General features: G+C 41.8%; 1 long non-coding RNA gene across 1 annotated transcript; it reads left to right on the top strand.

Annotated features, from left to right (window-relative positions):
* The first annotated feature begins 19,414 nt into the window (after nucleotides 1-19,414).
* LOC140466651 (uncharacterized) lies at nucleotides 19,415-22,640 on the top strand. The gene is made up of 3 exons (XR_011955244.1): nucleotides 19,415-19,965; nucleotides 21,938-22,036; nucleotides 22,552-22,640. It is a non-coding gene; the product is annotated as an uncharacterized lncRNA (long non-coding RNA).
* Nucleotides 22,641-24,256: the final 1,616 nt, after the last annotated feature.

Raw genomic sequence — 24,256 nt, 5'->3', positions numbered from 1 at the left:
TGCAACAGAGACTTTCCTGGAGAGCAAATTATCTCCACGTCGCTAAAAAGACATCACAGTCTGTGCCATCACCAACATTTTCATTTCAGTAGATTGGGAGAAGAGGTGTGCTGATGGTAGAAACGTTGCGCTGTGGTCAGTATGTGTGTATACCTTTAAGAAGCATGCTTATGATATCATCACTGCATCATAGCATGTGACCTAGAGATATAAAGGTCTCACACCATCTTAACTTGGACCATTTGAACCATGACATGTGGTTGGGTGTATGATGTATTCTGTTGTGGATTAATAGCTTAATGTTAATCCAGAAACTAATGTGTCTGAAGAATGTAATGTCTATGTGCAATTGCTAGTTGTAATAAATGCCAGTTGTAATAAATGCCAGTTGTAATAAATGCCTGTTTGATTCTTCAACACCATGATATCCATGTTGAGTTTCTCATGTGATCTGAGATAACATAAACATTGCCACGTCAGGTAAAATATCTTGGATGCAAAAATCACATCTTTTATGATTCAATGTTGCAGTTTCCCTCAAAAGTCAGAAGAGAAGCATGATCACAGCAAAAGGTTACAATTGTTGCTTTTTGGTGTTCCAAGGCCTGTGGAATGGAGATTTATAATATCATGATGGGTATAGGTAAGGTTAATGGCAGGTGTCTTTTCCTTAGGATTAGGGCTTTCCAGACTAGGAAGCATATTTTTCAAGTGAGAGGGGAGAGATTAAAAAAAAGACATGACGGGTACATTTTTTTAGACAGGGTGGTTTGAATGTGGAATTAACTTCCTCAGGAAGTGGTGGATACCAGCACAGTTACAATGTTTAAAAGGCAATTAGATAATTACATAATAGGAAAGGTTGGAGGGATATGAGACAGAAGTAGGCATGTGAAATTAGTTTAGTTTGGGATGATGGACTGGTTAAACTGAAGGGTATATTTCTGTGCTGTAATACTCAATGACTATGACTGTATAACTGCTACTGATATGTTTCCAATAGATTTTCTTTTATTTCTCTTGGCAAGAATGAAGAAGAGATTTACTAGCACGGTACCTTTGATGAGGGATTTCAGTGAGATTGAGAAACTGGAGAAGCTGTGACTGTTTGTCTTACAGCAGTGAAGGCTAAAGGGAGATTTTGTAAAGGTGTTCAAGGCTAACAGGTATTTTTAAGGAATAGATAAGGAGGAACTGTTTCCACTGCCTGGAGGGTTGGTAACCAGAAGAAACAGATTTAAGGTAACTGCCTGCAAAGGGGGGGGGTATGTTGGGGGGTGAAATGAAAACTTACTTAATACAGCAAGGATGTGGAATACTTTGTCTGAAAAGATGATGGAGCAGATTCAGCAGTAAAATTCAGAAGGGAATTGGATGAATGCAAGAAAATGAGAAATTTGCAAAACTTTGGAAAGAGCAGAGTTGAGGGATTAATTGGATAATTTTGTCATAAATCTAGCACAGGCAAAATGGATTGAATGGCCTTGATCTATACCATGTATTTATCTTAAACTTGACTTGAAGGTGAAGAATTGGATATCCAGTTATGTTATATAATTGACAAGGCATTAGCTGACTGAAGGAATTAAAAAGAATGATAATTAATTGATCATGAAATCCATTTGGGATTACATTTATATTAGAATTAGAATTCCTACAGTGCAAAAACAGGTCATTCAGCCCAATACATCCACACTAACCCTCTGAAGAGTATCCCCACCCAGACCGATTCCCTACCCTATTACTCTAGATTTACCCCTGAATAATGTACCTAAACTACACATCCCTGAACACTATGGGCAACTTAGCATGGCCAATTCACCTAACCTGCACATCTTTGGATTGTGGGAGGCAACTGGAGCACCTAGAGGAAATCCACGCAGGCAGTTGCCCGAGGCTGGAATCAAACCCAGGTCTTTGGCGTTGTGAGGCAGCAATGCTAACCGATAAGCCGCCGTGCTATTTTCGTGCTGATCTTCACTATGCCTGCAATTTCTGACCATAAACCAAATTGTTAACAGACTCTCTGAGAAAAGTTCCATGAGTCCTTAACTACATATTTACTTTCCATGTGGTGCACAATTTACAATGGAAAGTGAATGTATCAGTGATTGGAGCATATGTTCAAGTGCAGGATTTACTGATGTGAGTGTCTGTTAAAATTAGATAATGCCAATGTGTATCAGAATTGAACAAGCTACATAATGTGATAAAGTTCTTCTCCAGGCTGTTTTCTCTGTTCTGGATATACGTAAGTGTGAGATTTCTTCAGTCTATTTCACATGGGATGAGCATATATTAACTCCTTTTGAAATGTAGCACACTTGAACATTCAAAATCCACGTGGTGTAATTTGGGTTAACAGCTAATACTGAGTTCCGCAGGCTCAGGGAAGTCATAGTATTTTAGTCTGTCTATTGCAAGAGAGTTTCACTTTATTTAAAGGCATGATATTACTGCAAGTTATCAGTTAATCACGGGCAAGTGATGAGATGGCATATGTCAACCAAAGCAAACATTTGCACAATGGCCAAGCATGAGGGGTGGGGAAGTAAAAGAGGCTGGAATTTACAGTCTGTGGCTTATGCTCCCGACCCCCCGCCTGTGATTATGTTTGCATGAATTGTGGGATAATGTATGGTTGTGATACCCGTCTCCCTGCAAGAATCAAATACCTTGCCAACGCATGATCTCAATCTATTAGCAGTCACCAGCTGGGCAAAGTCCAGGAAATTTGTTGGCATCCATTGCGCCTAAACATTATCAAGGATCGACATAGAAAGAAATAACGAGGGAATGTGAAAACCTCAAAAATAGAGATAATGGTTCAGAAATGGTTTCATTGCAAGCTGCTTTGTTCTAAGGTCTGGGTGGAGTGTTACATTCTGCAAACTTTGTCGCTTCTGAGTGAAACTGTTCGGACTGGACATTTAAAATAGGAATTGTGCATCCTTCCTCCAATATCTCATGCATAAGAATTCACAAAGCCAATTGTGTGACAGTTTTACCATTAGTACCATTGCTGTGACCAAACATGTCAATTGTGAATGCAATAGATATTGTGCACAAAAGGATAGTAGTTCTAATAGATGTAGTCAAATTAACAAGTAATGAATGCTTGACTAATAGCGTGTGTATGTTGGGAGGGGGAGGGAGAGCAGGGCAGCAACACAAATACTTGCAGGTGGCCCCTCAAAATGCTGCTTACACTGTTTGGTACAACCCACTTCTACATGATTTGAAAAGGGTTCATTTATATTTAACTCTGATGCCCTTCCGTCCTTGTCTGCCCTTTGCACATGAAACGTGTAACTATCTTCCTTTTACTATGTAATCATCTATATAATGAACACACATAATGAACACTAATTGGCTCTTTGTAATTATTTAGCTCATTAGATGCAAGTGTGCTCAATTTGGTGCCATAATCTTTGTATTTGATCAGAATTGCTCGATTAAAGAATTTAGGTAACCAAGCGAATAACTTCTGCTTTTCTGTTCTTGTAATTCAAATTCACATTGATGGTCGAACTTCAATCCATGAAAAAAATCCATGAAGAAACTACTTGCTTTTCCCTGTGGCTCAGTTATAGCAATCGCTGGGTATAGTTCTAGATACCTGAACACTAACTTTAGGCTGATCCTCCAGTGCAGTGCTGACAGACCACAGTCACCGGGATCAAAGTTTACAGGGAGAAAGCGGGAGATTGGGGTTGAGAAACTTATCAGTCCATCAACTTGATGGACTGAATGGCCTAATTTCTGCTCCCATGTCTTATGGCCTTATTTGAATGAAATGTTACACTGAAATTCTGTCTGCTGCCAGAGAAATATAAAGAATTCTCCCAGTAATCCTGACCTATAGTTATCTCACAGTCAACGTAACATAACAAATGCAGATTATCTGGTACCTATCGCATTGCTGTTTGTGATGTTTTGTGATATGTGAACTGATTGTCACAAATAGTGACTGCACTGCAAAAATAATCAATCAACCATAAATTAGTTTGGACATTCTAAGGGAATGGCAGGCGCTTTATGAGTAATGGTTTAATGCTCATTGTACTATTGATTACTTCTGTTTTATTTGCTTTAGTTATGACAGTGCAGACTAATACTCATATACTACCAGCATTAAATGGGATGTGTTCACTAACCATAGAGTCATAGAGATGTACAGCAGATAAACAGACCCTTCAGTCCAACTTTTCTATGTCAACCAGATATCCTAAATTATTCCATGTCAACCAGATATCCTAAATTAATGTAGTTCCAACTGTAGTTGCCAGCATTTGGCCCATACCCCTCTAAACCCTTTCTATTCATGTACCCACCCAAATGCCTTTTAAATGTTGTAATTGTACCAACTTCCACCACTTCTTCTGGCAGCTCATTCCATAAATGCAGCACCTTCTGCGTGAAATAGTTCTCCCTGGGCTCCCTTTTAAATCTATCTCTTCTCATCCTAGACCTATGCCTCCAGGTTTGGACTCCCCCACCCCGGGGAAAAAACCTTGTCTATTTAGCCTATCCATTCCCCTCATGATTTTATAAACCTCTATAAGATCAGCCCTTAGCCTCCAATTCTCCAGGGAAAACAGCACCAGCCTATTCATCCTCTACCTGTAGCTCAAATCCTCCAATCCTGGCAACATCCTTGTAAAACTTTTCTGAACCCTTTCAAGATTCACAACATTGGTCCTATGGAAGGGAGAGCAGAATCGAACACCATATTCCAAAAGTGGCCTAACCAACCAGACATGACCTGATGAGATAAAAACAATGACTGCAGATGCTGGAAACCAGATTCTGGATTAGTGGTGCTGGAAGAGCACAGCAGTTCAGGCAGCATCCAAGTAGCTTCGAAATCGACGTTTCGGGCAAAAGCCCTTCATCAGGAATCCTGATGAAGGGCTTTTGCCCGAAACATCGATTTCGAAGCAACTTGGATACTGCCTGAACTGCTGTGCTCTTCCAGCACCACTAATCCATGACCTGATGAGATCATAGCCCTGATAATTAAAGCTTTTCATTGGAAATAATCTAAAGGTCTTTAATCTTAGCTGCACAAGGTTGTGGCTTCATCAATTTCAAATTCAGTATCTTTTTACGTGAGAATGTTGCACCTCCAACTTGCAATTAGTATTCATTGTCGAAAACATTTCCAAGCATAAGTTACAAGTCTTATTTTAGAATTGGTGGTTGGTTGGAACTTAATTCATGCAAAAGGATAATCATCTAGCTGGACACAGCAGTGCTTTCATTGCAAGAATAGTCTTCCTCAGAAAAGACTTGAAATTAAGACTAGGTCTGACTGTTCAATGTCTTTAAATTTTTAACAATGATTTTAACTATGGACGTTTTCCACAAATGTCTGCTCCCTCGACCACCGAGACTCAGTAGCAGCAGTGAGTACCATGAACAAAATCACTACAGTACTTCACCAATGACCCTTCAACAGTATTTTCCAACCTCACAAACATTTCCATCTGGAAGGACAAGGGCAGCAGATGCATGGAAATACCACCAACTCCAAACCATGCAGCATCTTGACTTGGAAGTACATCAAGCTTCCTTCAGTGTCACTGGGTCAAAATTCTAGAATTCCCTACCTAATGCCATTGTGGTTTTAACCTACCTCATATGGACTACAGCAATTCAAGAAAGCAGCTTACCCACCACCTTCTCAAGGATTCTAAGGGAAAGGGAATAAATTCTGGCCCAGCCAGCAATGCTCACATCCCACAAATAATAGAAAAAAAATTGTTCATTAACAATTACATTTCAGCATGCACAGAAAGAATACCTTTCAGACAACATTTAAAAAAGACCAACCCTCTTATTACATTGATGTTTAAAATATCTTTTAGAGTTAAAGTGATTGCTGCAGTAAGGAGGCTAAACAAGGGCTAAGATACAGAGATGTGATTTATTTCCTGATGTGCTATAAATAAATGATGATGTCTACAGCAAAATAAGATATTTCACTTTTTAAACTGAGAGGAAACCTGACTTTCTTCACTTACCACAAATAATTTTTGCCACATGCGTCTTTCTCAAATTATTACCTGACGATATGCAGCATGAACTGACACTTTCACTGGGGATGGCGATTAGATGGGGCGCAAAAGAATGAATGTTCCATTATAGACATTCAGGTCAAAGCTATTTGTCTAAGAATGCAAAAAGAAAATAAATACTAGTGTTTTTGAGAGTCATAGGATCTCCAACCCAGAATTGGTATTACTTGCAATTTCTTTGTGGTGTGTATTTTTGTCTGAAATTTGACAGTGATGGGAATGGTGGGGGCATGTCTGGAATATAGAAGTGAAATGAAGGTAAAACGTTGGAGAGCCGACTGTGTGTGAGAGAGAACACAAGGAATATACCAGCACATGAAGAGTCTAAATTTAAAATTAATCTGCAGAGGTGGCCTGGAATTTAGCCAAAAGTATGTTGCAAATGGCGTTTTGAGGTCCAAAATGCTACAATTCCCTTGCATGCCGATGACCTTTGTTACAAAGAGGGGAATGCCCATGACACCAATAGAAACAAAACCAGGGTACAAGTGTTCAATTTTTAAAAAATTTGCAGAAACGAACCATCTAAAATCAGACATCTGTAAGTAAAAAAGTAAAAAAAAATAAATTTAGTTTTAAACAGAAAATACAGAATGTATCATATAGTTGTATTATCTCCAGCAAAAATGTGACACCACATGCGGCATCATAAAGATGTACAGAACAGAAACAGACCTTTCAGTCCAGCCTATCCATGCTGACCAGATATCCTAAATTAATCTTGTCCCATTTGCCAGCATTTGGCACATATCCGTCTAAACCCTTCCTATTCACATACCCATCCAGGTGCCTTTTAAATGTTGTGATTGTAACAGCCTCCACTATTTCCTCTGGCATTTGATTCCATACACACACCACCCTGTTGCATGAAAAAGTTGCCCCTTAGGTCACTTTTAAATCTTTCCCCACTCACCCTAAACCTATGACCTCGAGTTTTGGACTCTCCCACCCTGAGGAAAAAGCCTTGATTATTCATCCTATCCATGCCCCTAAGGATTTTATAAACTTCTATAAGGTCACTCCCCTCAGCCTCTGACGCTTCAGGGAAAACAGCCCCAGCCTGTTCAACCTCTCCCTATAGCTCAAACCCTCCAATCCTGGTAACATCCTTGTAAATCTTTTCTGAACCCTTTCAAGTTTCATGCCATCTTTCTGTCGCAGAGAGACCAGAATTAGAGTCATAGAGATGTACAGCATGGAAACAGACCCTTCGGTCGAATCTGTCCATGCCGACCATATCCCTCCAAATCTTTCCTATTCATATACCAATCCAGATGCTTTAAATGTCGCAATTGTACCAGCCTCCACCACTTCCTCTGGTAGCTCATTCCATACACACACCACCCTCTGCATGAAACAATTGCCCCTTAGATCTCTTTTACATCTTTCCCCTCTCACTCTAAACCTATACCCTCTAGCTCTGGACTCCCCCACTCCAGGGAAAGACTTTGTCTATTTATCCTATCCATTCCCCTCATGATTTTATAATTTGAAGATGCCGGTGTTGGACTGGGGTGTACAAAGTTAAAAATCACCCAACACCAGGTTATAGTCCAACACATTTAATTGGAAGCACACTAGCTTTTGGGGCGGTTCGCTTTCATCAGGTGGTGACAACTGATACTCCAGGGAAAACAGCCCCAGCCTATTCAACCTCTCTCTATAGTTCAAATCCTCCAACCCTGGCAACATCCTTGTAAATCTTTTCTGAACCCTTTCAAGTTTCACAACATCTTTCCACTAGGAAGGAGACCAGAATTGCACACAATATTCCAACAGTGGCCTAACCAAAGTCCTGTACACCCACAACATGGCCTCCCAACTCCTGTACTCAATACTCTGACCAATAAAGGAAAGCATACAAATGCCTTCTTCACTATCCTATCTACTTGCGACTCCACTTTCAAGGAGGTACAAACCTGCACTCCAAGGTCTCTTTGTTCAGCAACACATCCTAGGACCTTACCATTAAATGTATAAGTTCTGCTAAGATTTGCTTTCCCAAAATGCAGCACTTCGCATTTATCGAAAGTAAACTGCATCTGCCATTTCTCAGCCCATTGGCCCATGATCCTGTTGAAATCTGAAGTAATCTTCTTCGCTGTCCAGTACACCTCTAATTATGGTGTCATCAGCAAACTTATTAACTAAACGTCTTATGCTCGCATCCAAATCCTTTATATAAATGATGAAAAGCATTGGACCCAGCACCGATCCTTGTGACACTCCATTAGTCATAGGCCTCCAGCCTGAAAAGCAACCCTCCACCACCACCCTCTGTCTTCTAATTTTGAGCCAGTTCTGTATCCAATTGGCGAGTTCTCCCTGTACTCCATGAGATCTAACCTTGCTTACCAGTCTCCCATGGGGAACCTTGTCAAACACTTTACTGAAGTCCATATATATCACATCTACCGCTCTGCCCTCATCAATCCTTTTTGTTACTTCTTCAAAAAACTCTATCAAGTTTCTGAGACATGATTTCCCACGCCCAAAGCCATGTTGACTATCCCTAATCAGTCCTTGCCTTTCCAAAGACATGTACATTCTGTCTCTCAGGATTCCCTCCAACAACTTGCCCACCACCAACGTCAGGCTCACTGGTCTATAGTTCCCTGGCTTGTCCTTACCACTTTTCTTAAACATTGGCACCACGTTAGACAACCTCCAGTCTTTCGGCACCTCACCTGTGACAATCGATGATACAAATATCTCAGCAAGAGGCTCAGCAATCACTTCCCTAGCTTCCCACAGAGTTCTAGGGTACACATGATCAGGTCCTGAGGATTTATCCACCTTTATGTGTTTCAAGACAGCCGGCACTTCCTCCTCTGTAATATGGACATTTTTCAAGCTGTCACCATCTATTTCCCTACATTCTATATCTTCCATGTCCTTTTCTACAGTAAATACTGATGCAAAATATTTGTTTAGTATCTCTCTCTGTTGCCTCCCTTCCTGTCCTTCCTGTAGCATTTGTATACTGGAATATTAAACTGCCAGTCCTGCCCATCCCTGAGCCACGTTTCTGAAATTGCTATGATATCCTAGTCCCATGCTCAATTGAACACAATATTCCAAAACGGCCAAACCAAAGTCCTGTACAGCCACAACATGACCTCCCAACTCCTACACTCAATACACTGATCAATAAAGGCAAGAGTACCAAATGCCTTTTTGGCCACCGTATCACAGTCTTTCCGATTTGCCCCCATTCTGTCAGATTTCACACTTCTCACCCAACTATTTGAGCCACATTCACATCAATCATATTGTATCCAAAATCCCAGATGTGGTGACAAGGTGCAGATGTGAACCCACTCTCATTCTGGTCTTAATGGTCCTAATGCCACAAAAACTCCAAAGCCTCCCTCTCTGTCCTCTTTAAATGATCTGATGGGTTTTGATACACTTCAACTCCTTCAGTTGGTATTTACAAATCCACAATCTTTCACACTTTCTGCCTTCTGTTTTTCCAACTGTACAATGCACAGAGTAATGCAGTCACTGTTCTACTTCCAAGACAATATTCCAATACCAAAATCTGTTTTAAAATTACCAACTAGAAAACTGTTCCATTTGGAGAGGGGCTTTCTTTATTTTCCCCTTTCAAATATCAAACAGGAAAAAGAAATCTGAAACCAAATCCCGCTCCAATTAGCTCTCTATTTACCCTTTGTTTCTTTGCTGCTCATTCCCATGGCAACCCCAGATCACATGAGCATTTCTTGCATTCGAACAACATCATAATCAAGAAGCCAATTAACCCTCTTTAGGAATACTTTATAATTCCCATTGTTCTTAAAGGAGCATTGCACATGGACCATCATGGACCAGAAAATGCAGTAGAGTAGTTTTCCCAATTGTTATTCTTCTCTTATAGTTTTTGTCAGTTCCCCACTCTTTGACAAACTAGAGGCTAGAAAGACGATTCTAATATGGCTTTAGTTCTTCATACAAACTTAGGTATCACACTTCAAAGTTATTTTTTTACAATGACTATAAATGATGGTTCTTTCATTCTCTCATGGGATGTGGGCATTGCTGGCTAGACCAGCACTTGTTGCCCATCCCCTCTTGCTGGAAGGTGGTTAAGAGTCAACCATCTCACTGTAGTTTTTGCATCACATGTAGGGCAAATCAGCTAAGGATGGCAGATGCCCTAAGACTGCAGATAAGGTTACAGAGCAGTTTGCTCGAAGCTGAACAGCTCCCAATCACCTAGCAGATGCCTACTGAAGACATGATTACATCATAGCTCACATCACAGAGTCTCAACTTTTGACTCATGCAATCCTACCTAGATGTTGGCGGCACAGGGGTTCAGTGGTTAGCACTGCTATTTCACAGGACCAGGTTTCGATTCCAGCCTCCGGCAACTGTCTGTGTGGAGTTTGTGTGGGTTTCCTGCAGGTGCTCTGGTTCTCTCCCACAGTCCAATGATGTGCAGGTTAGGTGAACTGGCCATGCTAAATTGCCCATTGTGTTTAGGGATGTGCATGTTAGGTGCATTAGTCAGGAGAAATATAGACAATAATAGATAATAGATAATAGACAATAGACAATAGATGCAGGAGTAGGCCATTCAGCCCTTCGAGCCTGCACCGCCATTCAATATGATCATGGCTGATCATTCCCAATCAGTATCCTGTTCCAGCCTAAAAGTAATAGGGTCAGGGAATTGGTCTGGGTGGGATACTCTTCAGAGGGTTAGTGTGGACTTGTTGGGCCAAATGGCCTGTTTCCACACTGTAAGGATTCTATGATCTCCACCCTAATGCTTTCCCAGTATCCGACATTATTAACATAAAGTACATTTCTCACGCTATTTGCTAGACCAATGGAGAATTGATTTGGAGATGCCAGTGTTAGACTGGAGTGTGCAAAGTTAAAAATCACACAACACCACGTTATAGTCCAACGGGTTTATTTGGAAGCACTACCTTTTGGAAGTGCTGCTTCTTCATCAGGTGAGTGTGGAGTATAAGATCTTAGGTCACAGAATTTATAGCAAAAGTTTACAGTGTGATGTAACTGAAATTATATATTGAAAAAGACCTGGATTGTTTGTTTAGTCTCTCATCATTTAGAATGGGCATGTTGGCTTCAGTTCGTTCATATGTAAATCCCAGAACTTTCTTAAAATTACATTCTCAAGTGAACTTTAACAATAGGTGCCATGTCAGCCTAGATAATGCATTGAAGGTGTGAGGTGCCCTGTATGAGGCTGTCTGTGCCTCACTGTTCAGACTGGTAGTGTTTGTAAGAGATTATGTGTATGTGTATGTATGTGAGTGTGAGTGTAAAGGGATAGAAGTCTATGAGAGGCTGTGAGTGTACGTGTGAGTGTTGGAGTGTATGTGAGTGTGTGAGAGAGCTTGTGTATGAGAGAGGTTTCTGTGTGAGTGTATTGGCCTGTTGGAGTGTGTACATGTGTCTGTCTGTCTGCAGGAGTGTGTGTGTGTGTGTGTGTTTAGTACAGTGGGGTCACCTGTAGTGTGACATGAACCCAAGGTCCTGGTTGAGGCCATCCCCATGGGTACTAAACTTGGCTATCAGCCTCTGCTCAGCCACTTTGCGTTAGATTAGATTACATTAGATTACATTACAGTGTGGAAACAGGCCCTTCGGCCCAACAAGTCCACACCAACCCGCCAAAGCGCAACCCACCCATACCCCTAACCTAACACTACGGGCAATTTAGCGTGGCCAATTCGCCTGACCTGCACATCTTTGGACTGTGGGAGGAAACCGGAGCACCCGGAGGAAACCCACGCAGACACGGGGAGAACGTGCAAACTCCACACAGTCAGTTGCCTGAGGTGGGAATTGAACCCAGGTCTCTGGTGCTGTGAGGCAGCAGTGCTAACCACTGTGCCACCGTACCGCGTTGTTGCCTACCCCGAAGTTCACCTTGGAGGATGGTCACCTGAAGGTCCAAGGACGAATGTCGTGGACACTGAAGCGTTCTCCAACTGGGCGTGGGCACTCCTGTCTGGTGATTGTTGTGTGGTGTCCATTCATCCGTTGCCATAGCCTTGGCTCAGTCTCACCAATGTACCATGCCTCAGGGCATCCTTGTCTGCAGCATAAGAGATAGATAAAGTTGGCCGTGTCACATGAGTACCTGCCATGTACATGGTGGAAGGTGTCGTCACATGTAATGGTGGTATCCATGTCGACACTCTGACACATCTTGGAGTGTCTACCGTGACAGGGTTGTATGGTGTTCTCCTGAAAGCCAGGCAGTTTGCTGTGAGGAATGATATTCTTTGCAGCCTGCAACACATTATTGATTAGGAAGAGTACCTCACCAAGACCTTCCCCACACATCCACATCCCACCTTGAAGCAAACACCAAACCTCAAACAGACCATCGTTCACAGCAAACTGCCCAGCCTTCAGGTCAACATCGACCACTGCACTATGCAACCCTGTCACAGTAGATGGTTCAAGATGTGTCAGAGTGTTGACACTGATACCACCATTACACGTGGGGACACCACCTACCATGTACGCGGCAGGTACTCATGTGATTCAGCCAACATTGTCTATCTCATACACTACAGGCAAGGATGCCCTGAGGCATGGTACATTGATGAGACTGAGCAGAGGCTATGGCAACGGATGAATGGACACCGCACAACAATCACCAGGCAGGGGTGTTCCCTCCCAGTCGGGGAACATTTCAGCAGTCTGGGACATTCATCCTCCAACCTTCGGGTGACCATCCTCCAAGACGGACTTCAGAACAGGCAACAATGCAAAGTGGCTGAGCAGAGGCCGATAGTCAAGTTCAGTACCCATAGGGATGGTCTCCACCGGGACCTTGGGTTTATGTCACACTACAGGTGACCCCACTGCACTACACACTCTCTCTCTCACACGCACAAAGATGTTGTGAAACTTGAAAGGGTTCAGAAAAGATTTACAAGGATGTTGCCAGGGTTGGAGGATTTGAGCTACAGAGAGAGGCTGAACAAGCTGGGGCTTTTTTCCCTGGAGCGTCAGAGGCTGAGGGGTGACCTTATAAAGGTTTACAAAATTATGAGGGGTATGGATAGGGTAAACAGGCAAAGTCTTTTCCCTTGGGTCGAGGAGTCCAGAACTAGAGAGCATAGGTTTAGGGTGAGAGGGGAAAGATATAAAAGAGACCTAAGGGGCAATTTTTTCACACAGAGGGTGGTACGGTTATGGAATGAGCTGCCAGAGGAATTGTGGAGGCTAGCACAATTGCAACATTTAACAAGCATTTGGATGGGTATATGAATAGGAAGGGTTTGGAGGGATATGGGCCAGGTGCTGGCGGGTTGGACTAGATCGGGTTGGGATATCTGGTCGACATGGATGGGTTGGACCGAAGGGTCTGTTTCTATGCTGTACATCTCTATGATTCTATCACACACACATATACACATACACACACACACACACACTAGCAGAATTACATTTTGTTTTGCACAAAAACTGCATGAATCCATGTGAGATTCTGTAAATCCCATTTTAAAGTTAGAATCTGTCTGAACAGTGGGGCACAGACAGCCTCACCCAGGGCACCTCACAACTTCAATGCATTATCTGGGCCGACATGGCACCTATTGTTAAAGTTCACTTGAGAATGTAACTTTAAGAAAGTTCTAGGATTTACACTTGAATGAACTGAAACCAATATGCCCATTCTAAAAGATGAGAGACTTAACAAACAATCCAGGTCATTTTCAAGGCATAGTTTCAGTTACATCATACTGTAAGCTATTTCTATAAATTTTGTGTCCTATAATCTTATACTCCACACCCACGTGATGAAGGAAAAGCACTCTGAAAGGTAGTGCTTCCAAATAAACCTGTTGGACTACAACCTGGTGTTATGTGATTTTTAACTTCCCTTTTGATTAGCTGTGCATTTCAAAGCCAACCAACACCTCCCCCCCCACAAAATTCTGCTCCCTCCCAGAATCCATTGTCAATTCAAGCACAATGGTAATAGTACAGTTCTCCCTGATCTAGTTGTTGCAAATGGTGTGGAAAGGTAATGGCGTCAAGGCTGGTCCTGCACTGTTCCTTTAGTAGATGATCCTAAATAAGTAGGTTTAGTAATGGGATCTGACAAGATATCTGACAATGAATGACCACTGAGTGATGAAGGATGACTCTTCAAAGAAGTTAAAAATCACACAACACCAGGTTATAGTCCAACAGGTTTAATTGGAAGCACACTAGCTAGTGTACTTCCAATTAAACCTGTTGGACTATAACCAGGTGTTGTGTGATCTTTAACTTTGTACACCCCAGTCCAACACTGGAATCTCCAAATCATGCCTTCAAAGAAGAGTTGAGAACTTTGGGATGAAGACAGGAGTGAATATTTAGGAAGAGTGTAGAGCATAGATTTACTTCATTGTAAGATTCATTCAAAGACTGCAAGGTATCAGAAAATATCTCTTTAATATTGCTTGAAGAAAGATAACATTTTTGAACCTTTTTATCTTGCACTCAATGGGGCATTTTGCAAGAATACAAATTCAAGGGCAAAACCAGCATTCCATCTCTTCAGTGATTATTGGCTGTACATGTAATCAGGACATTGAGATTTTAACTGTAGGTACTCCAAAACCTTCTGAATGGATGGATAGACTATCCATTATCCATAGACTAAAGGAACTTCAACATTGACTGCTATCACGTCTGACTGCGTGGGACACCAAACAAAGATTTAAAAATGTTCTGGGTTCTTATGCAAGTGTAGAACATTACTCACAAACTAAACAGGAGTTGCTGGAAAAACCCAGCATCTGTAGAGAGAAATCAGAGTTCATATTTTGGGTCAAGAACCCTTCCTCAGAACATTATTCTCATGCCTCAGTATTGCTGAAGAACTTTTCTGCCTGTGCAGAGATTCCTGTCCTCCATAATCTTGAACAATCTCATCAAGTGCATTGTATTTGCTGCTGATTCAAACATGTGCACCACCACCTTTTAACTTGAAAGTGCAACCTCCATCATAGCTCCATTTGATAAGGTCATCCACGATGGCTCAGTAGTTAACACTGCTGCCTCACAGCGTCAGGGTCCCAGGTTCAATTCCAACCTTGAGCGACTGTCCGTGTAGAGTTTGCTCATTCCCCCTCCGTCTGTGTGTGTTTCCTCCCAAAGGTGTGCAGGGTAGGTAAATTGGCCATGCTAAATTGCCCATAGTGTTAGGTGCATCATTCAGAGGGAAATGGATCTGGGTGGGTTACTCTTCAGAGGGTCGGTGTGGACTTGTTGGGCCGAAGGGCCTGTTTCCACGCTGTAGGGAATCTAATCTAATTCTTCATTAACCCCAGAGGAGAAGGTGAAGAATTTTGCTCATTCTGATCTGGAAGAGTATCAGAGAGATGTTAACGAACTGCATCAATGACTGATAGAAAGACTTTTCTTCTGAAGTTGCAAAACTGGACCAGATATTGACATGCTTTCAGACTCAAATCCTGAGTGTTTCTGCAGGTTAGAAATCTTCAAAAAAAGATGCTTATTCTCTTCTAGTATGACTGGAGGAGGATCAAAAAGCTAATCAAACTCTTGGGAAATCTGAAAGTTTTCACCACAGAATACTACCCAATCTTCACAGCATGAAACTTCAGTAGACGGAGGAAGTTGTGGGAAACCTTCACATGCTGTTATTTAATTTTCTTGAGACATAAGCTTATGTTTCTGGAAAGGCTGAGGGTGGTTGTGCACAAAATGGAATGTCACCATCATCTTCTTATGGAGAGTCTTTTACCTGAGCTGCAATATCTGGTATCTGCGATGGAAGATCCATGTTACCAACTCAGTAAGGTGTTCTTCTGACTCAACAAGATACAAATAACTCCTTCATAAAGTTACCATTTATGTAAGTAGCACTTCAAAGCATTCATTAATTGAAAGGATGTGGCCTCCTACATACTGGATCTTAAATTTGTCTGTTGAAAGAATACAGTGTGAAGCCATTCTGGATTGTCAGGCAGGAGAAATTGAGGACTGCAGATGCTGGAGGTCAGAGTTGAGAGTGTGGTACTGGAAAATCTCAGCAGGCCAGGCAGCATCCGAGGAGCAAGAGAATCGATGTTTCAGGCATAAGCCCTTCATCAGGCAGTTCAATATCAGTTTCTCCTGAAGTAAGAGAATAGTTCTTTATTTTCAAATTACCGATCAAGATTATCGATCATCATCTTCCATTATACAGACAAAAACATCTACTTCACAGAATATCTAATTATTTTGGTGGAGAAGGAGGTTATTCAACCCATTGTACCTGTACTATTCCATTCCCTCGTGCCAATCTCTTGCCTTTTCCCCACATCTCAACATACTATTTTACATAGAGGGTGGTAGGTGCCTGGAACACGTTGCCAGCAGAGATAGTAGAGGCAGGCACAGTAAATCCATTTAAGGTGTATCTGGACAGATGCATGAGTAGATGGGGAGCAGAGGGATACAGATGCCTAAGAAGTGAGCAGTAGGTTTAGACAGTGGATTTGGATTGGCTCAGGCTTGGAGGGCCGAAAGGCCCGTTCCTGGGCTGTAACTTTTCTTTTTTCTTTGTTCTTTACTGCCCAATGCCATCTTGAGCACCTCAAGTGAACCTTGCTCCACCTCAATGGACCAAGAACGTGTATACGTTCTACATCTTCTTTTTACTCTTGTTCAATTTTCTGGATTCTCCTTCATTCTGGAGCTGATCTGTTTGATTTTAAAAATTGTTGAAGATGTCCAAATCTTCCACAGTTAAGGTTTCGGGTTTCTGCTGCTGGAGAATTTTGTCTCTTAGGATGTTGTCTTGCAACTCAATTCCACACTTTCAAAATGTAGTTCCACCTTTCATTATTTTTTGCTCTCTTCGAGGAAGGCATGGTAGACATTGTTGAGCTTAACCAATTTGCAGTTTGAGACCAGGCCTTGGATTTCCATTGCATTGTTCTTGGTCAGTGTACATTGCATCTGGCCTGCCTTGGAAGGCAGATTGCCTTTTCAAATGCTAGCCCCTGTTCAAAGTGCAATAAATCAGGGAGTGTACCACTAAGAATTTAAATAACTTATCCTTCAAAGCCACAATATCACATGAATTGACTACCTTATAAAATTCCCCATTGGAGTGTACTGCGACCATTAACTGTTGAGACCTCTGTTTGGACAAGGCTTAATTATTAACGAGCGCCTCAGAACTAAAATAAGCATTGGACGCAGGTAGAATTGACTGAAATGTGACGCAATCTCATCAACACCTTTCCTTAAAAGAATTTCTTCAAATCAGGGCTCATTGTGTCTCAGAAAGTGCAAAAGGAAATGGAGGAGAGACACTGCTCTATAATTATGGATGTATGTCCTCAGGTGAATTGGCCATACTAAATTGCCCATAGTGTTAGGTGCATTAGTCAGAGAGAAATGGGTCTGGGTGGGTTACTCTTTGGAGGGTCGATGTGGACTGGTTGGGCCAAAGGGCCTGTTTCCACACTGTAGGGAATCTAATCTAATCATAACTCCCATCTACATGCCTGTAACACTCTTTCAGTGGTATCAAAGGGCTTTGGAAATGGCATGGATTGCATGTTGCCATGGACATTCTGCTAATTTTAGAGTGTGATGATACTATGGTAAGAACAGGTATTTTGGCCTTTTTTTAATGAAGAAAAATTGAGACAGCAGTAGAGAGCGCAGTCTGCCCAAAACCAATAATGCAAACAACTTGTGAGGCTTTGGTTCTTTTTTTAACATTGGAATAATAGAAGCAGCCTGAATGGGTGGGGCCAAACTCCCACATAACCGAGATTGTTTTTAGGTTTTAACCTTCAGTGGCCGTTGCTGGGATCTTGAAGCTGGATGTGGAAGCTCTTATTCCACTCTCTGTCACAGCTAAAAGCTGGCATTCTCTTGCTGCTGCTAGAATTGCATGTGAGATAACGTATTTTACTGAATTTGCCTTTGCCAAGGATGTGTTTGCGGGATGTTACAATTTTGGAACATTTAATTAGTGGTAGTTAATATATAAATTCTTTTGTTAAGCATTTTATTAGAGTTACAGTTAAGCCAATTCTTATCTTTCTATTTTGTCAGTATTTTAATTAGAGTGTATGAATAAAGTGTGGCAAAAGTGAGGACTGCAGATGCTGGAAATCAGAGTCTAGATTAGAGTGGTACTAGAAAAACACAGCAGGTCAGGCAGCATCCAAGGAGCATAAAAATCGAAGTTTCAGGCAAAAGGAATGAAGGCAGAGAGCATCCGGGGTGGAGAGATAAATGGGAGGGGGTTATGAATAAAGTGTGTTTTGCTTCAAGACTGGTAATTTGCTCAATCGAATTGCACCGGAACTGAACACTTTACACTCACCTTTAAACAAAGAAAACATTAGGGTCTAGGCTATCTTCTTAATATATTTTGAGGGGGTTTGGTCTGGTCCATTACAAGAGTATGCCTCACTTTAACTCACATTGGGAAAGTTTTCAACTGTTTTGCTTCACTTTGGCTAAGTCTTCACGTCAGTGTGTAGAGGAGTCTGCTAAGGATTGTTGTCCCATGATTCCTCAATGTTGCTTCATAATTGTTCGGTTTTGCCTGTGGTTTTCTTTATTCCTCTAGAGAAACACTGTCTACCTTCATCTGGTACCTCTGACACTGGTACAATGTTTCTCATTGGGGTTCAAGGCCAGACTTCTAGATTACTTTTTAAACAATTTTTGTTAACAGATCACAGACCACGGAATGGTGTGCTCTGAGCTGTACAGGCTCCAACCACCTAGCAGAGTATTACCATGTGACAACTGAGGTTAGAGTTAAATCATAGCTCCCAGCTGAAGCTCATCTACATATTCATTAAACCCTATATCTACAAACATGAGGCTACAGCTGTGGAGAGCAGGGAGGTCATGTGTGTGGGTGTTATGTAAAAGACCATATTGAGTATTTGGAAAAACATTGCACGTGGAAGACATGGACTGGTTGGGGTTGTAAAGGGAGCATCTGGGAGACAGGTATATCCAGGTCACTACAGAACTGTGAACAAAGGAATCCTTTGAGGGATTTTAGATGACTACAAATTACTCTTACTTAAAAAAAAACAATTAGTTCTGCTGCACATCAATCTTTGTGAGCATTTAAATAGTTGCAGTTCGAAGAAATTAATTCCACTGTCACTTAATGTTTTCCCTTCCAAGATGGACAAACACAGCTGCAAATTCTCTCCATTCTCAGTGTAGATTCTTAAAAGTCCAGTGTAAGCAGGATTAACTTGCAGTAAGACCAGCTGCTCTAAGTGTAGGTGAGGAAGGGAGAGGCTCGAGTTAAGATTTTAAGGAGCACAATAAGTACAGTTCAAGACAGGAATCATGTCCTCAGCTACAATTCAGCTACATCAAGTTGCAAATCTCTCTTTTACTTGGGAAAATCACTTGTCTTTATTGCATTTGCTGAGGTGCCAGAGGGCGTGAGTGGTTTCATCTGCCACTGGTGTTCTGTGTGTGGCTTGCCAAAGTTGACAAGAGGATGGAGGATGTGGTGTGAAAGTTAATGAATGGGATGTCTAGTTTTCTCTGTGAAAAGATGCTGGCCATCTGACTGCAAAACCATGGCTGGGATTAGATTTTAAGACCATGAAGACCATAGCAATAGGAACAGGAGTGGACCATTCAGCCCCTCAAGCCTACTCCACCATGGCTGATCTATCAGTCCTCATATCTACTATCCTGCATTTGCCCCATAGTCCTTGATTACCCAACTGATCGAGAATTTATCTACCACAGCCTTGTGTATACACAAGAACTCTGAGCTGGGAGAAGACAGCATGGGAGGAACCACACGCGACAAAGTCTATACACCTTATCCATTTGGAGATGGATTTATTTTCGAGGTTACAGCTTATTGTTAAAGGTATTTTCTTCTTTTATTTATTGTCCCAGTCTTTCTGTTCTACCTTTTTAACCTGGTCTCATTCGAGTAGTCCAACAATGCAGTTCAGTTGATCCAGCTGCCAGAAAGTTGGGTGGAGATTAGAAAGATGCATCTTCCATGTGGAAGATTTCCCTCCCTCCTCACAAAGCAACATCTGGTTTTACAAATAAAGTAGGAGCTTGTGTTTTAGGTAACACATTCACATGAGTAGAGGATTGATTAGCTAACAGAAAACAGAAACTGAGAAGCTCTAACTTATGGTGACCCTCAGGGATAAGCACCAGGAAACCAAATATTTATGGCCTGTTTGACTTGGATGAAGTGAGCAAAAGCCATGGCATATGATTTTGGGAATTTTAGGGCCCAATAACCAATGTGGGGGTGTGGTTGGTGGGGGATGGGGAGAGTGGAGTTGTGATGGTTGTTGTGCTTGAATGGGGGAGGGGCACACTGTTCCCAGGCTGGCAACAGGGCACATTGGACTTTGGTTCAGAGCTGGGAACAACACTGGGTCAATGACATTTCCCCTGATTTTTGCCCCTGATGGCAGGTAAATTTGCTGTTAATTCAAAGATGGGCAGGAGAATAACCTGCCAAGAAGACTAAAGTTAACAAAGGGATGTAGGTAGTTTATGGGAGTGGGCAAAAAATTGGCAGATGAATATCATGGAGAAAATGTGACCTTGTCCACTTTGGCAGGAGGAACAGAAAAACATTCCATTACTTAATTGGAAAGATGTTGTCGAACTCTGAGTTACAGAGGGATGTGGATATCCTGATACATAACTCAAAAAACTTGTGTATGCAGTGAGTGATTAGAAAGCAGTTTGAATATTGGCAAAGGGAATAGAACTGATATCTTTAATCAATCTGTTCATATGTGCTTTGATAAATATCTGGCAGATGGGATTTTAATTCAGATGTAAGGGCACAATCACTGCACCACAAGGTCTACAGAGGGGATAGCATTGATATTTTCTAATTAACCTCTTCAGAGCTGTTATTACACACCTCTGGAGCAGGTGGTACTTGAATCAGGGTCTCCTAGCTCAGAAATAGGGACACTTCAGCTCTACTAAGGGACATTTATTTTAAAAAGTAATGGGCTTTCATTTATGACAGGGCTGAGAATTTTTTGTCTAAGAGTTATTAGTCTGTGGAACTCTCTTAGGGGCAGCACAGTGGCACAGTGGTTAGCACTGCTGCCTCACAGCCCCGGAGACCCGGGTTCAATTCCTGCCTCGGGTGACTGACTGTGTGGAGTTTGCACGTTCTCCCCGTGTCTGCGTGGGTTTCCTCCGGGTGCTCCAGTTTCCTCCCACAGTCCAAAGATGTGCAGGTTAGGTGAATTGGCCATGCTAAATTGCCCATAGGGTTAGGTAAGGGGTAAACGTAGGGGTATGGGTGGGTTGCGCTTCGGCAGGTCGGTGTGGACTTGTTGGGCCGAAGGGCCTGTTTCCACACTGTAATGTAATCTAATCTATATATCATATTTTTGCCAGAGAGCATGCTGACCAGATATCCTAACCTAATCTAGTCCCACGTGACAGCATTTGGCCCATATCCCTCTCAACCCGTCCTGTTCATATACCCATCCAGATGCCTTTTAAATGTTGTAATTGTAATATCCTCCACCACTTCCTCTGGCAGCTCATTCCATACATGTACCACCCTCTGCTTGTAAACATTGCCCCTTAGGTCCTTTTTATATCTTTCCCCTCTCGCCCTAAACCTATGCCCTCTAGTTCTGGACTCCCTCACCCCAGGGAAAAGACCTTGAGTATTTACCCTATCCATGCCTCTCATGATTTTATAAACCTCTATTAGGTCACCCCACTGTTGATTAGAAAATGAAATCTGACAGACATCAGTTAGAGAGGTTTCCTTGGCCTCAATGTCAGCATCGAAATTCTGTTGCAAGGAATTCTGTTCCCTTTGTTTTTTTCAATAGAAATCCCATGGAAATGTTTCAGTGTAGAAGGAAATGGGCAAACCACATGCTCATAAGCCCTATGGATGCTGCTGTCTGCCGTGTTACTTGGAATTGTGGGTGAGTCAACATTTTTCCCTCTTTCCCTGCAGGAATACACCTGCTTCTCATCTTTCTTTTGATGACACAAGAGTTTGGACTCTTATCCAGTGGGAAATTGCAGATGCAATCCAGTGTCTAACCACTTAATGCTGCTTAGTACAGTGAATTATAATGAATACCCTTTGGTTCTTTTCTGTTCTGTTAATTTGTTGCTTAATGGTGTGTGCTGCAGCCATCAATGGAACAGCTAGCTGGGAGGTGTCATTAAGCCGACAATTTGAGGGAGTTGAATTAACATTTATAGACTTAACCCAAGAGTGCTTCCAACAATCATCTCACATCAACTGTATATATTTTAATTCAGCTGCCTTGCATTGTAATTTAACTCTCAGAGTAAAATGGATACCTCAGACTGATAATTGTTCACATTTCTTGTTAGATGTTCTGCAGTTGGAGAAAGAAAGAATCAGGCAGGTTTCCCCACATTGCATGGTAACCAATGCTGACATTTTCCCCCCTTTATTCATTCATAGGATGTGGGTGTTACTGGCTAGGCCAGCATTTGTTGCCCTTCGAGCAGTCAAGAGCCAATCACATTGCCATAAGTCTGCAATCACACATAGGCCAGACCAGGTAAGGATGGCAGATTCCTTCCTTGAAGGACATTAGTGAACCAGATGGGTTTTTCCCCAACAATTGGCAATGGATTCATGGTCATCATTAGATGATTAATTTCAGACATTCATTGAATTCAAATTCCACCAGATGTCGTGGTGGGATTCGAACCCAGGCCCCAAGTACATTATCTGGATCGTTGGGTTAACAATCCAGAGGGAACACCACTGGGCCATCACCAGCTATGTGTCAGTGTAGACTTTAGATTACATAGATGTTAGATTGGCCTTGACTCATACCCTATGCTTTATCTTGTGTTTTAAACAGTAGCAGCATTTTGAGTTACCGGTTTGGAATTTTTCTTTTTAATTATTCATTTGACCATAAGATATAGGAGGAGAAACAGCTTATTCAGCCCATCAAATCTTCTCCGCCATTTGATCATTGCTGATTTGTTTCTCAACCCCATTCTCTCGCCTTCTCCCCCTTTGATCCCCTTACTAATCAGGAACCTATCTATCTCTGTTTAATACACAATCAATTATTTGGCCTCCACAACCTTCTGCACCAATGAATGTCACAGAATCACCACCGGCTGACTGAAAAGAATCTTCCTCATTTCCGCTCTAAAGGGTCATCCCTTCATTCTGAGGCTGCGCCTTGGGTCCTGGTCTCTCCTACTAATGGAAAACTTTCACCACATCCACTCCATCGAGACCTCTCAGTATTCTGTAAGTTTCAATGAAATCCCTCCTCATTCTTCTAAACTCCATCAAGTACAGACTGGAGTACTCAATCATTCCACAAATCACAAACCCTACATCACTTGGACTATTCTTGCAAATCTCCTCTGGACCTCCTCCAAGGCTAGCACATCCTTTCTTAGATACAGGGCTGAAAACAGTTTGGAATATTCTAAATGTGATCTGATCTGACCAGAGCCTTAAACAGCCTCAGCCGTATATCTCTGCTCTTGTATTGTAGCCATCTTCAAACGAATGCTAATAATGCATTTGCCTTCCTAACTGCCAACAGAACCTTCATGTTAAACTTAAAATAATACTGAACTATTCTTCCAAGTCCCTTTGTGCTTTAGATATCTGAAGCCTTTCCCCATTTAAAAAATAGTCTATACCTCCATTCGTCCTATGAAGGTGCATAACCTCACACTATCCACATTGTAAATGGTGGACAGATTTTGGAGGGTTACTTCTGTCAGAATTCCTAGCCCCTGACCTGCTCTTACAGCCGCAATATTTATATGGCTAGTCCAGATCAGTTTTCGGTCAATGATAGTTTCCAGTATATTGTTGATAAGGGTTTCAGCAATGGTAATGCTATTGAATGACAAGGCACAATAGTTAGAGTCTCTCTTGTTGGAGATGTTTATCATCTGGCAGTTGTGTGGCATGAATGTTACTTGACAATCATTAGTCTAAACCTAGATGTTGTCCAGATCTTACCATATCATGACATGGATAGCTTAATTATCTGAAGAATTACAGATGGTACCTTTCAGTGTGCAACCATCAGCAAAGATCCACATGTTTGACCTTATAATGGAAGGAAGATCATTGATGAAGCAGTTGAATATGGTTGGGGTTGGGACACGACACTGAGTAG

The sequence above is a fragment of the Chiloscyllium punctatum genome, chromosome 44 (genome assembly GCF_047496795.1).
Source record: "Chiloscyllium punctatum isolate Juve2018m chromosome 44, sChiPun1.3, whole genome shotgun sequence".
In the NCBI taxonomy this organism is placed as follows: Eukaryota; Metazoa; Chordata; class Chondrichthyes; order Orectolobiformes; family Hemiscylliidae; genus Chiloscyllium; species Chiloscyllium punctatum.
This window is presented reverse-complemented; position numbering and strand designations above follow the sequence as displayed.